The sequence below is a fragment of the Rhinatrema bivittatum genome, chromosome 9 (assembly GCF_901001135.1).
Source record: "Rhinatrema bivittatum chromosome 9, aRhiBiv1.1, whole genome shotgun sequence".
NCBI lineage: Eukaryota > Metazoa > Chordata > Amphibia > Gymnophiona > Rhinatrematidae > Rhinatrema > Rhinatrema bivittatum.
The window spans coordinates 266,240,292-266,266,394 of NC_042623.1; the positions used below are offsets into that span (position 1 = coordinate 266,240,292).

Here is a 26,103-nt window from a genome sequence, read left to right on the forward strand (position 1 = left end):
GAGGAAATATTCCTAGGGTAGTTGCAAACCAAACCACATGACACCAGATCCTAATCCTTGTTCTATCTGGAGCAGGTTGAAACTTCAAGATCCAAAAAAAAGGCTAGAGTACAAATAACAAAAAATATTCCCAGTGCCCAGTCTTCTAGGAGCAAGAGTGCTTTTAACATCAGATAAAATCTAATATATTATCCTTGGAAAGAAATCAATTATTTAGTTACTGTATCTCAGCATCCTAATGCTGGTCATATACCTTCATCCATTACCATCGATAATATTTTGGTGCCAGTTGCTCCTTGTGTTAAGAGCCTCGGGGTCTGGATAGATTCCAGTTTAACCTTTCAGCAGTATATAACTTCTGCTGTATGATCCGGATTTTTAAAGTTGTGTGTTGTTAGAGGATTGAAACATCTTTGGGACCCTGCCTCACTCTGTTATTCAGGTTTTGACCTTTCCCTTAAATGCAATTTATACTGGTTTCATCACTGAAGGACTTGCAGTTGTTACAAAACTCTGCAGCACAGCTGATTACAGGAAAAAATGTAGGATTATATTACTCCAGCATTGTATGATTTACATTGGCTGCCAATCTGCTACTGTGTCAAATATAAAGTTGCTTTGATGGTACATACTTTACTCCAACTTAATGCTAGGCTGAGAATTTATAAACCTACTTGAGCCCTTCACTCTTCTCAAAGAGGCCTATTACACATCCCCTCTCCTACAGGCCGATATTGAACGGTGCGCTAGGCTGAGCACAACGTTTAGCCCCCGTTTGACCGCGTGTTTTAGACGCGCTATTATTACCCCTTATACTGTAAGGAGTAATAATAGCGCGTGGAAAACGTGCGGCCAACCTCCCCGAAACTAAGAGCGCTCATCACATGAAAATGTATATTGATGAGCCTATTAGTTACTTAGCCGAAATACAGAAAGTAAAATATGCAGCCAAGCCACACATTTAGTCCCAAAAATTAATGTCCGCCCAAAGGTAGGCGCTAATTTCTTCGGGCACCAGGAAAGTGCTCAGAAAAGCAGTAAAAACTGCTTTTCTGTGCACCCTCCGACTTAATATCATGGCGATATTAAGTCGGAGGTCCCGAAAGTTACCAAAAGTACAAAAAAATAAATAAATAATAATATTTGAAGAAAACCGGACACTCAATTTTGGCTGTCAGCGGGCTCGAGAACCAACGCCGGCAAAATTGAGCGTCGGCTGTCAAACCCGCTAACAGCCGCCGCTCCAGTCCAAAAGGAGGCACTAGGGACGCGCTAGTGTCCCTAGCGCCTCCTTTTACCTGTTTTTACCGCCGGGCCTAATTTGCATACTGAATCGTAGATTAACTAAACATCCCTCTCTATCAGGCATGGGTTTGGGCTCTCTCTCTCTCAAACAGACTAGATGTAAAAGGCATTCAAGTAATTTTTGTGTGGGACAAGAGTAAGGATCTAGGATTTTCCCCTCATACCAGATGATATACTGCTTCCAGTTGGATAACCCCCTTCTAGAAAACAGAAAGAATTTATCAAAGAAACCAAGGAACCTTATATATCCATCATCCAGGATGTGAGGGATACACTCTGGACATTGGTGTGGAGCATCGCTGCAGTTCTGAGAGATTAACGATAGAAAGAAACTCATATATAATTGCTAAGGAAACTAATTCCAATGAAATGGAAATCTAATCCGTCTCAGCCAAAAGAGCTATGAAAACCATGATTCCTAGTCCTTTCAAGATTTGTATTAAGGTTTTGGCCTCAGAACAATGGGAGAATAATATATACAAGGAAACCTGACCCTCAATGACAGGAGACGGCACCTGCCTTCTAGAGCAGAAGATCAGTACCTTCCTCTTCTGGACTGTCACATTCAACTGCACTTTAGGTGTGCACCACTTGAGGAAAATCCTATTTGCTACATCCTGATCCAGGGACCACTTGTGGTGGTCCAGAAGGCCAATGAGTCAGTCTGCTAGGATGTTTTCTCTTTCTTCCAACTACATGGCTCAGTGTTGTCCCATGACAGAGGACTCAATTCTATCCCTTGATAGTTTCCAGTCACAGAAGACTGGTCTGTGGTTCTTCCTCGCTTGTTCAGATAGAACATGACCACCTAGTGGTCTATTTGAACTAGGACAATTTTGCTGGCCACCTGATTTCTGAAAACCTTTACAAGGTCCAGAACGGCCCATACCTCCAATAGGCTTATGTGCAACCTCAATTCCTGAGGGACCAGGGTCCCATGGCATGAAGACGTTACAGATAAGCTCCCCAGTCACCAGGCTGGAAGCAACAGAGGTTATGAAATTTTGGCAAGGAAATATTTAAAAAAGTAAGCTTCAGGTGTACTTGGAAGGGTAGAGCATCAAGACGGGGGAATATCTGAGCTCTGTGACAGAAACTTTGCTAAGTCCTTGAGTGGCTTTGTTCCATTAGACTTTGGTAACCACCGGGGTTCTCTCAAATGAAAATGCATCATGGGAGTTATTTGCAATATGGAAGCCATGAGGTCCTACATTTTTCTCATGGACTAAGCTTAAGTGTGTATCCAAATTGCTCCTTCTACCATGGCCATTATGTCAATAGCCCTCTTGGTGGGGGGACAAGTCATAGCATGTGGTGCTTAGCAGAGCCCCTATAAATTTCAGTTTTGTGGTAGTGTATGCCAAACTATAGTGGCAGCACTCAGATGGTGATCTGTATGGACTCATTCACCCACGCTACAGATGTGCTCTTGATCAGTCAATCATCCCTTTTGCACAGACACACCACAATGACTGCAAGACATTTTGTGAATAATCACAGTGCTAATGTTAGTGCACAGAACTAGAGGCACTTTTTTCCTACTATAAATCTGAGACTTCCTGTGAGTGGGATGTAATTCTAAATGGGTGCAGACTTCATTTAGATACAAAGAACACAACCGGTATCCTTTCTTTAGAAAGGGAACAAGCTCAAGGTAATCATTTTGAACTTTTCCCTCTTTAGGAATCTGTTCAAGGCTCGTAGATGAAGGATGGATCAGAATCTACTGTTTTTGGCGACTAGAAGTACCCTGAGTAAAATGTCTTCTCTCTTTCTCCTGCAGTGTTTCAAGTTTGACTGCTCAAGTCTGCAAAAGGAAAGTTATCCAATCTAGACAAGTCTTGAGTGTTGAGTTATCTTTAAAGCTCCTTTGGGCACACAATTTGGAGGGATTTCTAACAGATGCAATCTTTAGCTATCCCTCACAAATCAGATGTACCCAGCTGTTTGAGATTACAATGGCCCACGAAAATTATTAACCCCCCTGTCTTCTCCCCACTCCCACAAAGTGGTCTAACAGAATGGAAACTAGGATTCTACCTATTGTCTCTGGATTTAGATAAAAACCCAATCTTACTCTTGAATGGGTTGCAGTATGGCATTTGGTGTTCCTTTGGTAGCAACAGCAAGGCTTTGAGCTCCACTATCTATCAAGTAAGCCTGAGGAGGGATTCCTCTCGGAAAAATATTTGCTCCCTAGGGGGGCTCATTGGGAACACTGATATTGTTGTAAGTGGCAGTAGATAGAGTCTAACTTGTAGAATTGATGGCTCCACCACTTTCTTGACCTTTTCTCCACACATATCCATCACTGCATAATACATTCGCAAACCTTTCCAACACATCTTCACTAAGGAACGAGGCTCACATCCATTAGAATATGTGCATGTCAACAGTGCCAGATTTTTGGCACACGTCACCTAAACCGCAGCTTCGGGCCTCATATTAGGAGAGGCCTCTACAAAACAAAATACTCAATTTCAAGTATATTCATATATATTTTATTCTTTTTTTGTAATACCATGGGGGTCTCAAACTTGACATAGTTTAGGGCCGCAGGATATCTTCAACCAGCCCTGGATGCCACTGGCTATGGCAAAGGTGCTTGAAATGCCATTTCCAGATCATAACCTGACTATTCCCAAATTGATAAAAAGCTCTCTCAAGTGAGATGGATCCAGTGATGGGTCAAGGGAACTCCTGTCTCAACTGACTGTTTCTGCTTTTGCAATAATGAAATCACCCGAATGTAGGCTTCACAATTTAGGGGTGCCTATCCCAATGAGCTTGTCATCCCAAATAATAAGCAGACCCTTATTAAATAAGGTTTGGTATCAGAAATACCAAACCTTAATACTCTTGAATCTGAGACAAAACCAAATGAATGACAGAGTAATTGGGATGTGCAGGTGCACATTCTGCAGATTCAAAGAGCACAGGAAGTCACCTGGTCTAACTGCTTGAATCAAAATGAAGGGATTCAAATCCATATGATGGCATAGTCAGCTGGAGGTATGACCCCCCCCCTCCCCCAACTCCCCAAAGCCAAAAGCAGGCAGTAAACAGAAAAGGCAATACTGGCAGATTCTAACTGGAACAGGGGCAGGGCATCTTTTGCCTGCAACTGCCATCTTCCCCTTGGGTTGAGCCTTTAGGTGCTGGCAGCCAGCAGAACCTGGACAGAATGACAGGAAATACAAGGCACACACTGACAATATAGACCTCACATCTGGAGTCATGAAAGCATCCACAGAAGCAGGGCAGAACCTTTGCAGGAAAACTTGGAGACACGAAGACATCCACAGAAGCACTATAGGACCACGGCAAGAGAACTGAATTCATGAAACAAATGAGGACCAACAGGAACACTGGACACACAAACCAATCTAGGAGTAAACAGAAACACGAAACATAAGAGTCTAGGACCAAATGCAAGACCGAGATTCCAACCAGACTCTGGAAAAGTGCAGACTGTCTTACTGGAACATAAGTGACCAGACAGGAACAAGATGGCTGCCAGCAGAAGTGTGGGCCATAGAGCTGGGAGAACTAGACAGATAATACATGAGGCCCTCTGCTGGTGGGAGGTAAGAACTGCCTAACAGGGCCTCACAATCCTTAATTTATGAACCTACACAGACCTGTTCAGTCCAGAATGAGCCTGAAGACACCAGATTTATTTGGTGCTAGACAGAAAGTAAGAATAAACCTCAGAGAGTGTCTTTGCATCATAGCATGTTAGGACTGGCCATTCTTGTACTAGCAGCCCACAGCTTCCTAACCAATTGCTGTCCTCTGCTTTCTAGTGCTACACATCTTCCAACCAACTCAACCCTTCTCCAGGTAGTTTGCTTTCTGATCCACGTTCTGTCTGATAGTTGAACCAGGAGTCAACCAAAGTGGCTGGACCATACAGCTTCCTGATTTACACTTATCTCTGGCTATTATAACAGCTCTTATCTGGATCTGGTTCTGGGATCCTGTTTCCACACTTGAAAATTTTAAAGGTCAACAGGAGGAATATTCAAAGTATGGCAATATTTGTTTCATTTTTAGGACTAAAACAAAGTACAAAAACAAATCTACATGATCAGTGTTTAGCTCCAAGCAAGAGAAGTGCTAGCAGGATTATAGACAGCAGCAATGCGAAACACTGGCCATCGGTGGCAGCGTGGCAATTCAGTCTAGCACTAACTGTTCAAGATATTTAAAGATAAGTTTTTGATCAATTTTAGCAAAAAGAAAAATATTAAAAATGAATTTGCAGCAATAAAAAATAGGTTGGTTTGGGAGGTTTTTAGACCTGTGATTACAATATCCGAAGCAAGTTTTCCAGATTTTGTAAAACCTCTTGCTGGATTCTGAAGTCTTTTCCTCCCTGATATAAAAACTTATAAATTATTTTCAGCATTAAGTATACGAGAAAGTTAAGTGATTAGTCTGAGAGAGCAACTTTATCCTTTTGGATCCACATAACTCTCCCTTTGCCTATTTTTGTTTTGAGGCATTCACTATTTTTTTTCAGAACTGCCCATCAGTCGTCACATTAAAATAAAGCTGTACTCAGTGCTCGCTTCGGCAGCACATTTACTAAAATAAAGCTGTACTCTGCATACTGTGTAGGTATTTGCTAAGTATATTCATTGTTTAAAAAATGTTACTAATCCATTCTTTTAAATTCCCCTCAACCCCTAGGAAAATCATGTTAGCAAGTGTTAAAAATTACCATGCACCCAGTGAATGCATTTGGTCCATGTTGGCTATAACACAAGGGATGGCACTCAATGCTTGAACCAATCAGATTCCCTTTCATAGGGGGTTGTTTGTGACCTTGCTCCAAAGGCAGCTGCACTCAGAACTGTTTAATATTTTCAAAAATCACTTTACTAACATTTCTGATACAGCATTACTGTTTGCAATCTGTACTTCTGATAATACTGAGCAGTATATATAATGAGTGCAGTTTTCTTTTAAACTGAAGTCCAATTCATTCCCTGGGTACTGCAGAAAATGTGGTGCTTAACACAGGAAATCAATATTAACTAATGCAATGCTGGCCCCATAGCTCAGCAGCAGCCCTTGTGTGCTGTGTGAGGGCAGCAGGGTCTGCGTCTCCTGTTCATAGTAAATGGCTGCATGGTGACTAATTAATGGGGAAAAAGACACTGCAAGATTTTGGTGCTCTCTATTTGCAATGCTTTGAACAGGTTTACTCAATGCTTGGTATGTAACCCAGGTGTCTGTGGTAATGAAACACCTAATTGACAACTTCCTGGTTTAATCTTTGACAAGTAAATACAAGAGAGATACAGTAATTTAATTTATTTAAATTATGGCTGGCGGTAAAAAGAGGAGCTAGGGACACTAGCGCGACCCTAGAGCCTCTTTTCGGACAGGAGCGGTGGCTGTCAGTGGGTTTGACAGCCGACGCTCAATTTGGCGGCGTCGGTTCTCGAGCCCGCTGACAGCCACAGGTTCGGAAACCGGACGCCGGCAAAATTGAGCGTCCGGTTTTCAACCTGCAAGCCTATTTCAAATTTTTTTTTTTTTTTAAACTTTCGGGACCTCCGACTTAATATCGCCCTGATATTAAGTCGGAGGGTGCACAGAAAAGCAGTTTTTACTGCTTTTCTGTGCACTTCCCCGGCAGAAATTAACGCCTACCTTTAGGTAGGCGCTAATTTCTTAAAGTAAAATGTGCGGCCATCAACATGCATTTGCATGTTATGGGCGCTATTAGGTTCGGGGGGGTTGGACGCACATTTTCGATGAGCTATTACCCCTTACTGAATAAGGGGTAAAGCTAGCGCGTCGAGAACGCACGTCCAATTGCGGGTTAACAGTGCGCTCCGGCCTGTGTGTCTCAATACTCAAGCCTGAAGCTTTTGACCTGAAGTTCTCACCAGGGTGCAATCTCATGGGACATTTTCAGGTTTGTTGGCCAGTCTGGTCAACAAGACATTAAGTATTTTTTTAAAATATGCTTTGAAATCTTCCAAAATACAATTTGCCTTGTATATATGGAGAAGAGAATCAAATATTAAACAGTGTTTTCTATTTGTAACACTGTTATAAATTATTTGATGCTACCATCTAACCATCTGCTGTTTGTTTTCTAAACATTTTCATATTTGTGGGACTCAGCCAGTAAGGGGACAAACTGGCACATATCTTGGCGTCCTCAACATCTAGGCACAACCCTGATAAATGTCTCCTCCTCCTCCACCCAGACTGTTGATTGTGTATAATAAGAGGCTACAAGTTGCAAGGCAGCAGAGGCCCAACAAGTTCTGCCACCCTTGTTAATTGTAACTGTACTTTCGGTCACCTGAGTTCTAGTTTGATGTATTTAATGCACTCCCGTTTCATGTAAACCAGCAAGATATGTTCTCATGATTGCCGGTATATAAAAACCTTAAATAAATATAAAAAAAAAAAAAAAAAAAGAAATAAGTAAATAAAGAAAACTAGATGGGTTCACTGTAAAGAAACGTTTGCTGGACCTTTAGTGAAGTCAGGAAAGAACAAAGTCAGGGGTTAATGTAGATTTTCAAAACAGATACTTTGGGACTCTGAAAGCAGTTTAAATTATAATGTAGTAAATAACTGCTGCTAAAAGCTAACCATTTATACTTCCATAACATAGGTGATCACCCAAACAACATTCAGCATGAGCAATATATAGCCTTCCATCCTAAGCCTCCTCTTACAGCTCGTCTTGTTGGGTAAAAGGAGGAAAGAATTTAGCTCTCTGCTGGCTAAAAGGATGGACCAGATTCAAACTGGTTCCTATTTTTAGAGGTTTTCAACCTTCATGAATTTTGGGAACAGTTTTTACCTGTTTAATCTCAGCCACCTCCATGTAATCATGGTGGCCACCAAAGTAGCTTCCTGTAGTCGAGGAAGGTGACCAGCCCTTTCTGAGGGTAATCCAACGCTATATTTAAGTTTGGCATCAGTACCTGATGTTATAAATTCATCACATGCAACTCTTTCAGGGCTCAGGGAATAAGGGAAACTTTAAAACTGCGTGCTGAAGTTCAGTGCATAGTTTAACATTCACTAAAAGCTTCTTTTTTTTTTTTTTAAACTCCTGATGCAGTGAGCTAATGGTATGCTAATGCATCAGGAGTTAAAAAGTGTGCTGACCTGCACAACGTGCACACAAACAAGTCAAAATGCATGCTCAGCCTTTTGCATAACCTGAGTGTACATTAACTTGGGAGATTCTCTACAACACGCACAACTCATTTTGGGTGCATAAAAATTTTATGTCACAAAACATGATTTGTGCTTGCTTTGTGTGCATGAAATATGATTTATGCATACAATGCTTTCAGCTCAGAAAACATTTTTGTGCACATAAATCATTTTCTGTGCATAGATCAAACCTACAGGTCCCCGCGTCAGAATTTCTGCTTCTGCCCGTGGACTTAACCCTAGTGCTGGGAACTTTACTCCATCCCTGCCCAAGAGTAAAATTTCCAGTGCTAAGAAAATATGAAGCAAGCAAGCAAGCCCACTTTTCTGCTTTGGGGGAAGAGGGGGATGAGATCATAGTTAACCCCTTCATAAGAGTGCACTAACAATGCAACGTTTTGCTGCATGGAGAGAGCAGAGCGACTTCTCTGTAATAAGTGATCTCAGAGGAGAGCAGAATGCTAGTCCCCAAACATGGATGACATCATCTGACAGAGCCCCAGCATGGAAGCATTACCTCAAAGTGATCTCCGAGGAGAGCAGAATGCTAGTCCCCAAACATGGATGACATCATCTGACAGAGCCCCAGCATGGAAGCATTACCTCAAAGTGATCTCCAAGGAGAGCAGAATGCTAGTCCCCAAACATGGATGACATCATCTGACAGAGCCCCAGCATGGAAGCATTACCTCAAAGTGATCTCCAAGGAGAGCAGAATGCTACTCCCCAAACATGGATGACATCATCTGACAGAGCCCCAGCATGGAAGCATTACCTCAAAGTGATCTCCGAGGAGAGCAGAATGCTAGTCCCCAAACATGGATGACATCATCTGACAGAGCCCCAGCATGGAAGCATTACCTCAAAGTGATCTCCGAGGAGAGCAGAATGCTAGTCCCCAAACATGGATGACATCATCTGACAGAGCCCCAGCATGGAAGCATTACCTCAAAGAGATCTCCGAGGAGAGCAGAATGCTAGTCCCCAAACATGGATGACATCATCTGACAGAGCCCCAGCATGGAAGCATTACCTCAAAGAGATCTCCGAGGAGAGCAGAATGCTAGTCCCCAAACATGGATGACATCATCTGACAGAGCCCCAGCATGGAAGCATTACCTCAAAGTGATCTCCGAGGAGAGCAGAATGCTAGTCCCCAAACATGGATGACATCATCTGACAGAGCCCCAGCATGGAAGCATTACCTCAAAGAGATCTCCGAGGAGAGCAGAATGCTAGTCCCCAAACATGGATGACATCATCTGACAGAGCCCCAGCATGGAAGCATTACCTCAAAGTGATCTCCGAGGAGAGCAGAATGCTAGTCCCCAAACATGGATGACATCATCTGACAGAGCCCCAGCATGGAAGCATTACCTCAAAGTTTCTAGAACTCTGAGTGCCCCTCCCTGGGCATGCTCGGGCATCCACGCAGGGCCCTTTCAGCCTCAGAATTTAGCAATGAGGAACACTTTTTGTTTTTGAGAAACCAATTCCCCGGGTAGGGGGTGGGTTTCGTAAGGATTGAAATCCTGATATCCTTGAAGAACACCTGTTACAGGTAAGCAATTCTATTTTCTCTGAGAGCAAGCAGGGTGACAGTCCCCACACAGGGAGAATCCCTAGCTACGGGCTGCCATCAATGAACAAAGGGAGAAAAACAAAAATAACAAGTTAACAGGTGCCAGCAGGCAAACAATATTTTTGTTGGCAACAAGCCCCCCCCCTTCTTTTTTTTCTTTTTTTTAATCTCATGAGGGGCAACCTGGAACAGAAAAACAGGCCCTAGGAGGGAATAAAGTTGGGTTCTACACCTCAAATTCCTAAGGACAAACTGCCCAAACCTACCATTGCGTCAATCATCCCTATCCAAACGGTAGCAAGATGTGAATGAGTGGAGGGAACTCCACATCGCTGCCTTGCAGATCTCCTCCATGGAGACTAATTGCAAGTGAGCCACTGACACTGCCATGGCTCGAAAAGAATGAACCTTGACATGGCCCATCAGATTCAAGCCCGCCTGGGCATAACAGGAGATACAATCTGCTAGCCAATTAGAAATAGTCTGTTTGGCAATGACAACTCCCAGCTTATTTGCATCAAACGAAACAAAAGGTTGGGTGTACTTTCTAAGCATTTTAGTCCACGCCAGGAAGGTGGAAAAGGTTATACCTCAGAGACGTTTCTTCTCCCGAGGAGCCAGAGATTAGCAGGCTGGCAGGCGTTGACCCCAATGAGCCTCAGGGCATCGGTATTTGCATCAATGCATCGCCATGAGCACCTGGAGGGAAAGGAGAAGTAGCTTTAGGCTCAATGTTCCTGCCCTTGATGTCCCAGGACCAAGGCTCTGCAGCACCTTTTCCAAGGCCTGCTAGATCTTTTTATCAAATTCCTCCTGAAAAATCACTGATGCCAACACCAATAGGGATGCAAGGGGAGTGACTATATCCTTTTCAGAACTGAGAGGTGGATCGGTGATGAACTCCAGGATCAATGGAGACCATTTCAAGTCCTTGGCATGTCTAGAGAATGAACTATCCACAGTGCGTCACTGCTATGGGGTATTCCCGGCCCGCTCCCAGCATCATGCATCAATGAAGACTTATGCCAATGCTTCTTCAGCTTCCCTTGATGTTCAGAACACGATGCCTTCTTTGAAAGGGAAGAGTCAGACGATGGCCTACCTATGGGTTCCCTATCGGCAGTGAGGGAATAGACAATCCATCAGGCATCTCTGAGATCCTTTGATGCCAATGCCTCCAATGTATAAGTCATCCGGTGACCATAAAATCTATCCATAAGTTCCAGATGGGAACAGCATCCTTTTTGGGTCATGGCCACACACTTGTGTCACCCAAAGATATCATGTGATGGCCCCAAGCCATCACGAGATTCCGAGATAAGACATGGTCCTTTTGCATCGGGGGGGAGGGGCGAGATCACTGGAACCTGCTAGACATGTTGTACCAAAATAAAAGGGATGCAAAATCAAACCCTATAGTAGCAGTGAGTCGATGGCCAGTGGGCACCAAATGGCTCCACTGCTATTAACAATAGAAAAAGAAAATTTTTGAACAACTTTACCTATGGAAAATCAAGGAACAAGACTGCAGGACCCTGCAATGAACAATCATGTAGCTGGGAAGAAAACTAGCTCAAAAAGACCCAGAACAGGAGTTGTGAGACCATACACCACAACTGAAGGGCTCCAAGGCAAAAGATACTGAAGGGACCCCACGTGGATGCAAGTATAATGCAGAGGTCCCCAAACCTGTCTTGGAGGACCTCCAGCTAGTTGGGTTTTCAGGATATCTACAATGAATATGCATGAGATACATTTGCATACACTAGTTCCAAAGTATGCATATTCATTAAGGATATCCTGAAAAACCTGACTGGCTAGGGGTCACTCAGTATAGGTTTGGGAACCTCTAGTATAATGGCATGTGTGGGCATACCCAATGAGGTGCACTCAAATTCTAGAAACTGAGATAATTTTTCCATGTCGAGCGACATCGAATGATGTCACCCAGGTGGGAGGACTGCTGTCCTGTTTATCCTCAGAGAATAAAGCTTGCGCACAACTGCAAATAAAACTGCGAGCTCTGTCGAGCACACCTTACTATACTGGGCCATCAGTGTTTTCTCAGTTTACAAATTCTGCCTTTTATTTTATTATATTCTGCTTTTCACACTTTTCTTCAGCATTTCAAAGCAGATTCCATTCAGGTACTGTAGGTATTTCCCTATCCCCAGAGGGCTTACAATCTAAGTTTGTACCTGAGGCAATGGAGGTAAAGTGACTTGCCCAGGGTCACAAGGAGCGACACTGGGACTTGAACCCTGGCCTCCTGGTTCATAGCCCACTGCTCTAACCACTAGGCTACTCCATGAGTCCACCTGCTGTTGGTGTGGGCCTAGTGGGTTCACTTGCTAGGCTGCGTCAACCACAGCACAGCCCCAGGGCTCACATGCGTGGCAGTATGTCATTTAAGATTGATCACAGTAGGCAGGAAGCTGGGCTCCATGGACCCATGATCTGACCCTAGCATGGCATTTCTTAATATTTTTATATGATTACAGAATATGATTTCAGCATTGCACTACACAGGGATACCATTAACAAAAAGTTATAAAAACATGAAGATCCTTGTTCTGAACAAAAAAAAAAAGGGGAGAAACTAGGATATGGCCTTCTCTTTTTGTGGCTATTTTGGGTGTATGCCACAGACCTAACTACTAGAATTTTAACTTGAAAACCTGAACAAGAAAGGTGGCAAAAATAAAAAAAAAAAAAGGTTTTGAGCGCCTCCGAAGAGTTAGATCTCCTGTGCACAGCTTGTTACCTGCTCTCAGACACTTGCACAGAAATCATTGGGTGAAAACGGTTTAAAATGCACCCAGCAAGGCATCCTACTCTTTCCTGTTTAGGTCAGGTCAGAATGGCTGTGTGCAGAAGAGGTTTAACCATTAACGGCACACGGATCCAGCAGCTCGCTCTTTGACCTTTTTTGGCGACATCCTTTCCAGAGGGGTCAAGTTAGGTTGGGGGTGGGAATGGTAGATAGAAAGAAAATGCCCAAAAAACAATCTCACAGACTCGCCAAACAGGAAAAAATAAAATCCTAGCTGAAGAAAACCGAACTGCACTTATTTACATTCCCTACAGGCATAAAACAGAAATTCAGAAAGTAGATTATTTTGGGTGATGAGTTATTCAAAATTCAGGCGTGTCGCGTCGGCAAAAACTAAAATGTATTCCAACTAGTGAAGCAAGCAGACGTGATAGGCAACACAGGACACACAATCATACAATCAGAGCTTTGTCCTGAGCAAGTGGGGGTGAGGGAAGGGAAGCAAAGAGCAGCAGCCACCTGCTTCTCTGCCTGGCTACTGGGAGGGAGGTTTCCCCCCTGGCACCACACACTCCCGGTTGTGAAGTCAAGGGAATGGTGGGGAGATGATCAAAGCAATTTTGGTGAGCTGAAGGCTAGAGCAGAAGCCATGGGGTGGACGTGGCAGCACCAGAGGGGAGAGCCCCATTATCAGAGTCGCTCCTCCCGTTTTCCTGCTGCTGAAAGTCACGACCTCCAGATTGCAGCAGCAGCAGCCGCCCCAAGGACCAGAAGGAAGAGCCAGGATCGGGCCGGAAAGAGCAGCAATCAGGATCAGGCTGGGAGTACTTAGGGGCAGCTGGGCCAGGAGCAACTGCTAGGCTGCAGGAGAAAGGCTGGAGGGAAGGGAAAGGAGAGTATAAAAGTGAAAGAAAAGGTTAAAATTAGATTTAAGAACTAAGAGAAAACATTTTCAAGAGTAACACAATTCCTCCCTCAGAATTTTGTGTGTGGCACCTCCTAAAAGATAAATTACAGCTCTCATACGGGTCCAAGGTCTCAGGTCTACTCTAAGGAGCTGATTGATTCACTAAACCTTTTCCCCCCGGAGACACAGAATGAGAGAAAAGCCTTAGGGGCGGATTTTTAAAGGATTTACGCACGTAAGGGGGGGGAGGATACGCGCACCGGGCCTGTTTTAAAAAGGCTCGGCGACGCGCGTAGAGCCCCGGGACGCGTGTAAGTCCCGGGGCTTGTAAAAAGGGGCGGTCCGGGGGCGGGGGCAGAGGATCGGGTGCCGGCAGGCGCAGAAAGTAAGACAAGGGTCGGGGGAGGAGGGGGGGGGAGGTGAGGCTATGGGGAAGGAAAGTTCCCTCTCAGGCCGCTCCAAGGGAACTTCCGTGCCATTCGTTGACTCCGATTTCGGAGCGGCCTGGGAGGGAACGGGGGAAGGCAGCACGGCTCGGTGCACAATTGTGCAGCCCCTTTGCGCGCGCAAGTCATAAAATCAGGTGCACATGTGCGCGCCAAGTAGCGTGCGCACCCTTTTAAAATCTACCCCTTCGTGCATTAGGGCCTAAGTCAAACCAGAACATGCACACCATGAAGAGCGGGTATTAGAGATGTGAATCCGAACCGATTCTGCTTCCGATTCACATCTCTAGTGTGTATATCTTATATTTTTCTGCCTGAAGCGCACACTGTATATACTGAAAAAAGTTTGACGTGTTCTTCATCATGTTTGGCAGAAGTCCTTGTAAATAATGACATTTCAAGTAATGGCCACAAAATTATGCTAAAAACGAAATTTACTAGCAGGGTTAAATAAAATATTTGGAAAAAGCAACCTTTTTCCTCAGACAGGACTATAAAGAACTGAAATAAATGACTGGCAGCCTACAGGCCCTGAATGCAATCCGCTTTCAAATGCCTGAAAAAGTGTAATATAAATCTAATAAATAAAGATAAATAAAGGCAGTGTAAATGGCTCCTCTTGATTCTTATAAGGAGCTCAGCCAGCCTCGATATGATTTAGCAGCAAAAGACTAAAGGGGCCAATGTAATAATAAGGTGCAGCAGGCTGAGCTCACATTTTTATTCATATCAGTGCCTGCAGCTTTCCTCGTGATTTCACAAGAACATGCACTCTAAGTAGTGCATCTCCATGCACAGCTCACCCTGATGGCATCAGCTATTACTCCCCAGCGCAGAAGTGTGTTAAAAGCCCTAGCAGAACATGGGTTGTTTTTTTTATGCTGGAAATTTAATAGATTAAAAATGAACTCGCAATCCTGGGTCTAGTGTCCCAGGGTGGTCCTCAATTCCTGGGTGCGGACGTCCTGGACTCCAGCCTCCTGAGTGGACTGCCGCACCTGGGAACCCAGTTGTCCGGGAGGATGCTGGTACAGCACAACCAACTAACTCTCGCCCCAGAAACACGCGTTCACTTTTAGTCTACCTCTGACCCAAGGGTATATTTCCAAACCTAAAAGCACTGGGCTGTCTGTTCACATTTACCACACATTTTTCACTCATGTTTATCACACTGGCCCCTAAGTGAGGAAAAAAAAAAAGACAATAGCATAGTAAGAAGCGTTGGCCCAGAGACGCGACACATGAGAGAAGGATGAATGTTGTCCTTATGGGGAAAAAAGACACTAGAGACAGAAGCAAGAGATCAGAGGAAGACAAAGGTCCTTCCTTCTCAGGAACAGGCTAGCCAGCAAACAGGCCGATTCAGTAAAAGTCGCGCACAGGTCACTCTCCTGTGCGCGCGATTCAGTATTTAAATGAGGGCCCGCAGTAAAAAGAGGCGCTAGGGACACTAGCGCGTCCCTAGCGCCTCCTTTTTGACAGGAGCGGCGGCTGTCAGCGGGTTTGACAGCCGACGCTCAATTTTGCCGGTGTCGGTTCTCAAACCCGCTGACAGCCAAGGGTTCGGAAACTGGACGCCTGCAAAATTGAGCATCCGGTTTCCAACCCGCGAGCCGCAGGCCGATTTTAAATTAATTTTTTTAATTTTAAATTGTTTACTTTCGGGTCCTCAGACTTAATTTCGCCATGATATAAAGTCAGAGGGTGTACAGAGAAGCAGTTTTAACTTTCCGGGTGCCGAGAGAAATTAACGCCTACCTTTGGGTAGGCGTTAATTTCTGAAAGTAAAATGTGCGGCTTGGCTGCGCATTTTACTTACTGAATCGCGCGGGAATAACTAATAGAGCCATCAACATGCATTTGCATGTTGCGGGCGCTATTGGTTTTGGAGGGGTTGGACGCGTGTTTTCAACCCCTTACTGAATATGGGGTAAAGCTAGCGCGTCCAAACGCCTGATAGCTAGGTAAGGTGGAAAACGTTGCACCTCGGACATCAATAACTATTTATTCAAATTAGCTCAATGTCAAGCAGGTCAGCATATGAGTTTGTGGAGAATGACCCGATGAATCAGCGCCATCATAAATATTGTAACAGAGCTCTATGCTGAATAGTTATTAATGGGCTTAGTGATGCAACTTTAGAGCACTGTCCCGCCCCAAGACAAGTCCTTCTGCACCTAACATGTGAAAGCGGGGCCTGAGCTTGAAAACTTGCATTCAGGCTGTCTTTTCTCCTGTCCCCACAATCCTCTCCTGTAGCCATTAAAGTAATGGTACATTTTGTAATTCTAATCACATTTTGTTAATCAAGTTCTAGTAAAAGGAACTCAGCACAGCCTCTTAATGCATAAATGCATGAGCTGGCCATGAGGTTTTGCAGCAGAATCTCTTGTGTGGATCCTAATCTGACTCATGCAGCCGATTAACTCACTCTTCCTGATTTACACCATTAGTTAATCAAAGAGGAAATGTATCAGGGGGGAAGGTAGATTTCGTAACCACCCAGAGAACACAAAAGAGTGTGAGCAAGAGAGAACAAGGAAGCAGAACCAGCTTAGGAGGAGGAAATCGCACAGAACCAGCTTTTTTTTCCCCCTGAGTTAGCAATTGACTCAAGCCAAGCCCTGCCCATGGAACGCCAATACTGGGCCAAGTCCCCCTTCAGGAATATTAGGCAGCACCACCTCTGCCCAGATGCCACCCACTGCATTAAGGATGTGACCTTAAACCGCTGTGTGTTCAGCTGCTCATCTGCTTCTCTTACTTTTCCCTCTCCCCCGCCTCTTGTACAACTACTCATAAGGATCGCCATATCCCGTATATGGCACCCCCCCCCCTCCTACACCACCCTACCCTTCATCCCCCCTTCATTCCCCTGCCACCCTTCGCCTCCCTCAACCCCTCCTCCTCCACCTCCCCACTGCGCTTCACCCCCCACCCCCTCGCACCACCTCCCCTTGTACATAATTAATTTCTGTCTAACTTTGTCTAATATGGTTTATTATATGTAATCTCGTTTTTAACTGTGACGCACGTTGGCACCACAGTAAAGTTAACTTACCTTTTAACTATCTATCTTTCCTCCACCTATCATTGTAATTTCCTTTCTCAGTTACATGTAAACCGACATGATGTTTTTTTTACGAATGCCGGTATATAAAAGTTATAAAATAAATAAAATAAATAAAAAAATAATGTTCAAGAATATATTTGCATTTTTATCGTATTTTAAACCATTCTCAGCACAACCTTTTCCCAGTAAGACTTAGCAGTATGATTTTTAGATAAGTCAGCTAGTGGTTTGAATGAAACCATTAGTACTCCTCTCATTCCGATATACCTTTAACTTGAGAGGCAATAACATCCATTTGTTTAGTGTTTTACATTCTACCTTTGGTGACCCTTCAGATATTCCCCTGTGCCCTCTGTTAAGGGTGGTAACACCGCTCCATGCAGGAGCAGCAGTTACCACCCTTAACAGAAGGGGAGTAATGTGCACAGATAGTTTTGTAAGTTCTCTGGGATCGGGGAAATATACCTAACAGGCCGATGCACTAAGACGTGCCCTGGAAAGAGGCACTCGTAGTGAGCATCCGTCTTCCTAACGTGCGTGCAGCCACATCCCTGTGCACCTCGATGCAATATTTAAATGAGAGGCAGCGTAAAAAAAGGGCGCACTACGGGAGAATGTGCTTCTCTGGTGCATCAGGCACACTCAGTTCAAGCTTCCATTCTGATCACGCTTCTTCTGGTTATTTTGCTGAGGTGCCGATTTCAATGCTGCAGTTTGTTATATCAGGTGCCCATCGCTATGGCTGTCTAAATCGTACGGTCATAAGAAATGTGCGCTTCTTTTTAAGCCGATCAATATACATTCATTTATCCTCACTGCAAGCAGTAAATTCAAGAGCTGGGAGGATATTAAAGAGGTCACATTTATCGCAACACAGAGGATCTTATTTTGTAATATTTCTCAGGAGCCCTTGCCTGTGAGTTAACGTTATTCCACATCTGGAGCTGGAGTTAAACCCCCCCGCAGTAAAATAAATGTGCAGTGGGCGCCCAGCACTTTCCTGTATCAGGCAGCAGTAGTTAATGTCCTCCTATAAATGGTTATTTGCATGTATTGGGCACTATCTGTTTCACTTGTGTTGTTTTGGACACTCTAATCTCTTTACTGCATTGAGCGCTAGTCTTGTGTGCCCAAAATGTGCATAAACCCCTGTGTTAGGCTGGGCGCACTTTACTGCATCAGCCTGGAAGGGGGTTATTTACTAAAAGGTTTTTTCCCCATTTTGTATCCTTGGGAACATGCTTAGTAAATAAGGGCCTAAGTTTGTATCTGAGGCAATGGACAGTGACTTGATTTTCCCAAGGTCATAAGAAGTGTCAGTGGGATTTGATCCCTAATCACTAGGCTACTCCTCCAGTCCCTAATAATGGTTAATTTGAGAAAACTAACAGTGGAGAAAAGTGCATTTGAGAGCAGCACCAGACCCAACCCGAATATCATGCAGGTTTCACACCAGCGAGTACATACGGGGGGGACGATGCAATACTGTGCGCAGCAGCTAGCGCAGGGTCTACCATGCAATTGGACCCCTGTCCATAACCCCGGTATGGGGATTAGCACATCTGTGGGTCCACATCACAGCGTAGCTCATACCGCTCACCACATGTAAATCCCATGTAGATGAGGCTATTACCTAATCCCCGCGATGCAAAAAGCTTCCCGCGCAGCCAACGCGCCCATTGCAATGCCAGGGGCTGGCGTAGTGGCACACTGGGAAAAAAAAAGAAAAATCCTACTTTCTGCGATTCCTCCTAATAGTATTATAGTGATACTGAGTAGGAGGAACCAAATAAAGCTGATTTAGTTAAAAAAAAAAAAAAAATAGTTGTGGAAAGAAAAACATTCTGGATGCCCAATATCCACAATCTGGATCATAAGAACAGGCAGCGGTTCAGGCTTTCCATCCCCTTTATCATTTGGGTCGCCTTTCTCTGTCCCTTTGCTAGCTCCACTCTATCCTTATTAGAGATGTGGCGACCAGACTTGCAGACACTACTCAAGGTGCGGGCACACCATGGAGGGATACAGAGATATTGTGCCATTCTCTGCTTTATTTTCCAAGTCTTTCCTCCTAATTCCTTACACTGGGGAGATTTATCAGGCTGCACTAGGAATATAATGTGCATTCAATAGTGATATCAATGTATGGGCCTGAAATCTGCCCCTATTACAGTGAGCTGCTTTGCATGCATGAATGCTGCAAATCCATGCAGAGCAGCTCATGCATATTTAATCCTATGTAAATAAAACACGGCTGACTTACAAATGTTTCAGCCATGTTATTTGATTTCCACCTTTTCCAGAAATGTTATTCTACCACGGGAGCACCGAGGCTCTAACACGGGTCCTGATGCTCTTGCGGTAGAATTAAAGGACCCATTGGCCTAAATCGACATCACCGGGGAGATCGTACTAGAATGTACCCCCCACCCTAGGGCCGCCTCACAAAATTAAAGTTTAAAATGAGCTGCACTGAAGCGTGCGACAACACCCACCCACCCCAGGCCCAACCTCCCCCTTGAGTGAAATGCTCCCCCACCTCCAAGCCCTTCTTTCCATAGAAATAATATTGCCTGCTGTGGCTCCTCCTACCCCCTCCCCAACTCTTCAAAAATAACGTTGGCGGCCTTAGTGGCCTCCCCACCCCCATTACTGATCAGGCTGAGGGTCCAGGAGGCCTCTAGCCCTGGGCTCGGTCGACACCAGTTTCCAAAAGGAAGGCAGCCCCATCCTTGCTCCTATCATGCGACAGGAGTAAGGTTCACAAACCACAGCCTGGCCACGTGGCCTTGGTCCGGGTCCCCGGATCTTGCCTGGCGCCATTTTGGGAAATGGTGAAGACCGGGCCCAGGATTAAGGGGGCGCCCTGGGCTCTTACCCTGACTCCTCATGCAGGATTTCAAGGTAATGGGGTGGGGTGCATCTACATTTTTAACTTTCATTTTGCAGGGCCATCATGAATAGTGGCTCTGGGGTGTGATCTATTAAGATCCCCTGTCACTTTTTATATTTTATTTTATGTTTTTTTTTACTTTTTCGGGGCTGCAATTTGGGCCACACAACCCTTTAAGGTAACGGCTGCCCCATGAGTTGAAGGCCATTATTGCGCTTTCACTAGGCCTCAGCCACTTTCACGGCTTTTTCCATGAGACACAAGAACATGGAAATATCACATTATTTTGTCAGGGAGGGGCAAATTATCGAGGGACCGCCCCCCACCTCCCAATATTGGGCCTTCCCATGATAAAATATCACGGTTTAGTGAATCTGAATCACTGCTTGGTTTTTTTTAGACCACTGGATTTTAATGTATTGTTCTTGACGCCGCCTAGATCTCATAATATGGAACCTAACACTGTTTAACTACAGTTTGGATTGCTTTTCCTTATGGGAATCACTTTGCACTTGTCCACATTAAATTTCATTTGCCATTTGAATGCCCACAGTCCCAGTCTCGCAAAGGTTTCCTGCAGTTTCTCACAATCCATTGTGATTTAACAACTTGAAATAGTAGATATTTGGAACAACTTAGTTTGTATTACTGCTTTAAAAAACCATCAAGCACCCAGAGTTCATTTCAAATTCACCTGTGGATTTAAATTAAAAATCAGCAGTTCCTAGCACTCATCAGCCATAACCACAGTTTTCTCCTTCTTCAAAAATTACCCGCCAAAATAGCTTTTGACTTGTCTCTAGCAAGAGGAAATGACCAGGACAGCCTTTGTTTTTTAGCACAGTAACAGAGAAAATGAGTGCAGAAAGACTAAGGGAGTCCCATCCACCCTGGACAGATGTGCACATTAATTCCCACAGGGAACCCAACATCCACGTCCCCATTCCCCAAAGCCCAGGTCCCTTACTCAGCTTCTCAAGCTGTACTGCTGCCTGTACGGGCTGTGACTGCCAGTCCGTGCATTCCCTATCTTTCTGTTTGCTCCCATATAGCTATAAAATCACATTTCAATTTTAAAAATAGTAAAGCTGCATTACCAAAACACCAGTCTCCTAAAAAGGGATAAAGGGTTGCAAGCTGATGGTATCATTGCTTGAAGGTATGAAAAACCATGAAGAAAAAAAAAATCAAATATGCCACAAATCAGGAGTGTAAACAGTTCCATTATGATGCCATAGTTGAACTTTCAAGATGAACTACAGTGGTTTCTAGGGCCAGCGCAATCTGTTTTGCTGCCCCATTCAATGACTACGTTGTCTTCCTCCGGCAGAAGCTGAAGTCACAAGTGCGAGGCCTGTGAGCCAGTGTGCAGAGCCAGGCTCCGCAGTGGCGTTGCCTTCCCTCACTGAACAGGAAAAGCCTGTGCTTACAGAGAAGGCCAGTCTACTAAAGGACCTGTGAGGGTGTGCTAGCTCACAGGCCCCAGCGCTCTGACAACCACTGCTATTTCCAGGCAGGCAGGGGAGAGGGGAGAGAGTGTGTGCTGCTAGGGGAAGGAAGAGCAGGAGAGAATCAGAGTCACAACTGGTCAACTATTTCCCTTACTACCCTCTTTCCTAGCCATGCCAGGCCTCAGCTCAAGCCCTACTGAGCCACTGCCTCTTCTCGTTCCCTTTTCCCCCCCAATTAAGGATACATTTTTGATGTGTGAATCTGGGATTAAAATTATTGGCTAGCATCATTCAATCAATTCTTCTGTATGGGAGTGAAGCTTTTGGGTTATGATTTTGTAGCCAAAAAAGAAGTGGAACTGTGGCTGAGGGAGGGTGTGAAAGACCATGGCCAGGTCTGGTCTGGACCAGGACCGGATATGAACACACTATCTCCCAGACACATATGCTCATTACACTCTTCCTCTCCCCCGTGATTTCCATCCCAGCCCCCACCAGTGCACAACCCAAAATTGTCCTAATTACTGGATCTCACACCTTCACTCTCCAATTTGTCCTGTCCACTTCACCTCCATTATTCTCTTTCCAGCCCTTCATCTCCCCTTCAATGCCTTTCTCCTTCCATCAGTCCTCATGAGCCCTACACTAACTCCCTCCCACAAACATCCTCTCTTATTCTCACGCCATGTGAACCATTTCATTTTCACTCACCCTCTCCCCTCACGATACTCTCCACTGCAAGTCTGTCCTGCCCATTTTAAGAACATAAGATATAGCAGAATACAGACCAAAGGTCCATCGCGGCCCACATCCTATCTCTGACAGTGGCCAATTCAAGTTACAAGTACACCAGTCGAAAAAGGGATCCAATATCTTTCAGAACAGACTAGCAAACCTATGGGCCGATACAGTACAGTGCACTCCAACGGACCCGCCATTGGACGCCACTGTTAACCCGCCATTGGACGCGCGTTCTCGACACGCTACCGTTACCCCTTATTCAGTAAGGGGCCGAAAACGCCCGTCCAATCCCCCAAACCTAATAGCGCCCGCAACATGCAAATGCATGTTGCGGGCGCTATTAGGTATTCCCGCGTGATTCAAGCCGCACATTTTGCTTTCAGAAATAAGCGCCTACCAATTTCTTCGGGCACCGGGAAAGGGCACAGAAAAGCAGTAAAAACTGCTTTTCTGTGCACCCTCCGACTTAATATCAGGGCGATATTAAGTCGAAAGTCCCAAACTGTAAAAAAAATTTGAAGTCGGCCCGCGGCTGTCGGGTCGAAAACCGGATGCCAGCAAAATTGAGCGTCGGCTGTCAAACCCGCTGACAGCTGCCGTTCCGGTCGAAAAGGCGCTAGGGACGCGCTAGTGTCCCCAGCGCCTCCTTTTGCCTGTTTTTACCGCCGGGCCTCATTTAAATATAGAATCGCGTGCACAGGGGAGTGAAGCCTTTGACATGCTTCTGCCTAGGTAACTTATCAACTGAGCGCCCTTGGTAGAAGCCCTAAAGTGACTGACTGGGTGAGAAACAGATTGAGTAGAAGGTGACAAAGGGTAATGGGGGTCACTCCAAGGAGAGGGGCATTACTAGCGGTGCGCCATAGGGATCCGTCCTTGCACTAATTCTTTTCAACATTTGTCAGCAAAATTGCAGAAGTATTGTCGGGGAAAGTTTGTCTTTTTGTGGATAATACCAAAATATGCAACAAGGTGGATAGCCAAGAAAGTGTGGAAAGCATGAGGAGGGAGCTAGTGAAGCTTGAGGAATGATCTAGAGTCTGGGTTTTTTTGTTTTTTTGGGGGGGGGGGGTTTAGCATTAATCTTAGCTGCCAGTCATGCATTTGGGCTGCAAAAACCCAAGGGAACAAACAGTACAATATAGGGGTGAAATTCTTCTTTTTTTTTTAAAGTATTTATTTATTGATTTTTACTAAAGAATACAATGAAATCAACCTAATAAATGAAGCTTGACCAACGTGCCGCAAATGCGCAGTAGAGAGCAGCTCTACCGCGCATGTGCGGGCGAGCACGTCGGTCAAGCGGAGCGTCAGCTGTTAAAAAACATGGCGGCAGTGAGGAGCACTATCGGCGGTGAGGAGCGGCGGCGGCAAACTCTGTGGTGAGGGAGGGAGGGGGCGGCGGCAGTGAGGAGCGGCGAACTCGGTGGTGAGGGAGGGAGGCGGCAGCGGCAGCAGCGAACTCGGTGGTGAGGGGAGGGGGGCAGCGAGGAGCAGAGAACTCGGTGGTGAGGGAGGGAGGAGCTGTGAACTCGGTGGTGAGAGTTAGGGAGGGTGAGGAGAGGGAGGTAAAGAGGGTGAGAGAGGTGAGGAGGGGAGAGGGAGAGGTGAGGAGAGAGGGGGGAAGTGAGGAGAGTGGAGGGAGGGGGGAGGTGAGAGGAGGTGAGAGGGGGAGAGGGGCTGTGTTTGAAAATGGACTGAAAAAAAATGTAACGTAGCCCGTTTTAAGGGGCTTAACGGTTTGTACAAATATAACAGTTTTGATATTACATCAAACTAAAGAGATATTTACCAAATCCACTTCATATATCTTTACTATATATGATATATTCAATAGCAACTATTTTACTAAGAATCTAGAAAACAGAGGCATAGAAATCATGGGGAGATTAAATAAAACATTACAATTCAATAGTAAAGACTTAGCATAGCACAAACTGCACTGTTCGGATTCTTTATTCACTAGAAAGCGGGGACGAGGTAGCGATTCTTCTTTGCTCAATAAAATATTTTAAATGTTCGGGCATAAAGAAAACAAATCTATCCTGATGTTTTTAATTATGCATTTGCAGGGAAAGCGCAGGGTAAACGAATATCCCATAGATAAAGGCCAAAAAGCCTTTTCTCCTTAGCTGCGTAGCCAGTGCCAAATCTGGAAAAATCTTAATTCTAATATCATGAAAAAGAATAGGATATTTGGAAAAATATTGCTTCATGGCCTTATTCAGGTCTAGAAAACTTACAAAAGAAACCAGTAATGTACCCCCTATCAATAATCTGATTATTTGTATTTTCAAGAAAATTAGTGAGATTCCCTTGAAAGGACAACTCAGATGTATTTAAATTTGGGTTTTTCTTTGGCAAAAGGGGGGGGGGGGGGGGGGGGGGAGTGAAATTCTTCTAAGCATGAAAGAAGAGCAAGGTCTAGAGGTAATTATATCAGATTAGCTTAAGGTGGTCAGGCAATGGCAAAGGCCAGAAAGATGCCCGTCTGCATGGGGAGAAGAATGCTCAGCATTAAAACAAAAAAAAGAGATAATATTGCCCTGTGTAAGTAATTGGCGAGTCCTCATTGGGAATTCTGTGTACAGTTATGGAGACTGCATCTTCAAAAGGATATAAACAAAATGGAGTTGGTCCAGAGGATGGCTACTAAATTGGTCACCCTCACTAGACAATATTAAAACTAACTAATCAACATCCACTCACTTCATTCATATCATTAAAAAATTGGCATCTGAAAACAATATGACACGATACAAGTAGATATTTCAATACATCATGTTTAAATATAAATTGAATACATGTCAAATCATTATTATATTGATATAAACCTCATACATAATGTGTACTATTATATTTCAATATGTTTGTTCTTATCAAGATACCATTACAACACACACAATGAAATTGCCCCAATACACACAGGTATTTTTTATATAAATTCTTCAGGAAAGAAAACTTTTTTTCAATCCACACGTCCCGTCCCGTCTCTGTGAATAGAAACGGGACAGATTTAGTCCCTGTGAATAGAGACGGGACGTGTGGATTGAAAAAAAGTTTTCTTTCCCGAAGAATTTATATAAAAAATACCTGTGTGTATTGGGGCAATTTCATTGTGTGTGTTGTAATGGTATCTTGATAAGAACAAACATATTGAAATATAATAGTACACATTATGTATGAGGTTTATATCAATATAATAATGATTTGACATGTATTCAATTTATATTTAAACATGATGTATTGAAATATCTACTTGTATCGTGTCATATTGTTTTCAGATGCCAATTTTTTAATGGTATGAATGAAGTGAGTGGATGTTGATTAGTTAGTTTTAATATTGTCTAGTGAGGGTGACCAATTTAGTAGCCATCCTCTGGACCAACTCCATTTTGTTTATATCCTTTTGAAGATGCAGTCTCCATAACTGTACACAGAATTCCCAATGAGGACTCGCCAATTACTTACACAGGGCAATATTATCTTTTTTTTTTTTTGCTGAGCATTCTTCTCCCCATGCAGACAGGCATCTTTCTGGCCTTTGCCATTGCCTTATTTACTTGTTTGACCACCTTAAGCTAATCTGATATAATTAATGGTATGAATGAAGTGAGTGGATGTTGATTAGTTAGTTTTAATATTGTCTAGTGAGGGTTGTGTTTTTATATTTTTGTTACATTAATAAAAATGTTTTTTGCATGAGTATATTGTAGTTAAAAAGGATTCTCT

At 44.2% G+C, this 26,103-nt stretch overlaps 1 protein-coding gene across 2 annotated transcripts in view; it reads right to left on the reverse strand.

Annotated features, from left to right (window-relative positions):
- The window catches only part of PAK2 (p21 (RAC1) activated kinase 2), a 233,987-nt gene that overhangs the window by 129,321 nt on the left and 78,563 nt on the right, over positions 1–26,103 (reverse strand). Inside the window, exon 2 of one of the 2 annotated variants that reach the window (XM_029615638.1) lies at positions 10,678–10,786. The exons of the other annotated variant lie outside the window; for it this stretch is intronic. The gene's annotated coding sequence lies outside the window, so the exon portion shown is untranslated. The remainder of the gene's footprint in view (positions 1–10,677; positions 10,787–26,103) is intronic. 2 annotated transcript variants of the gene reach the window in all.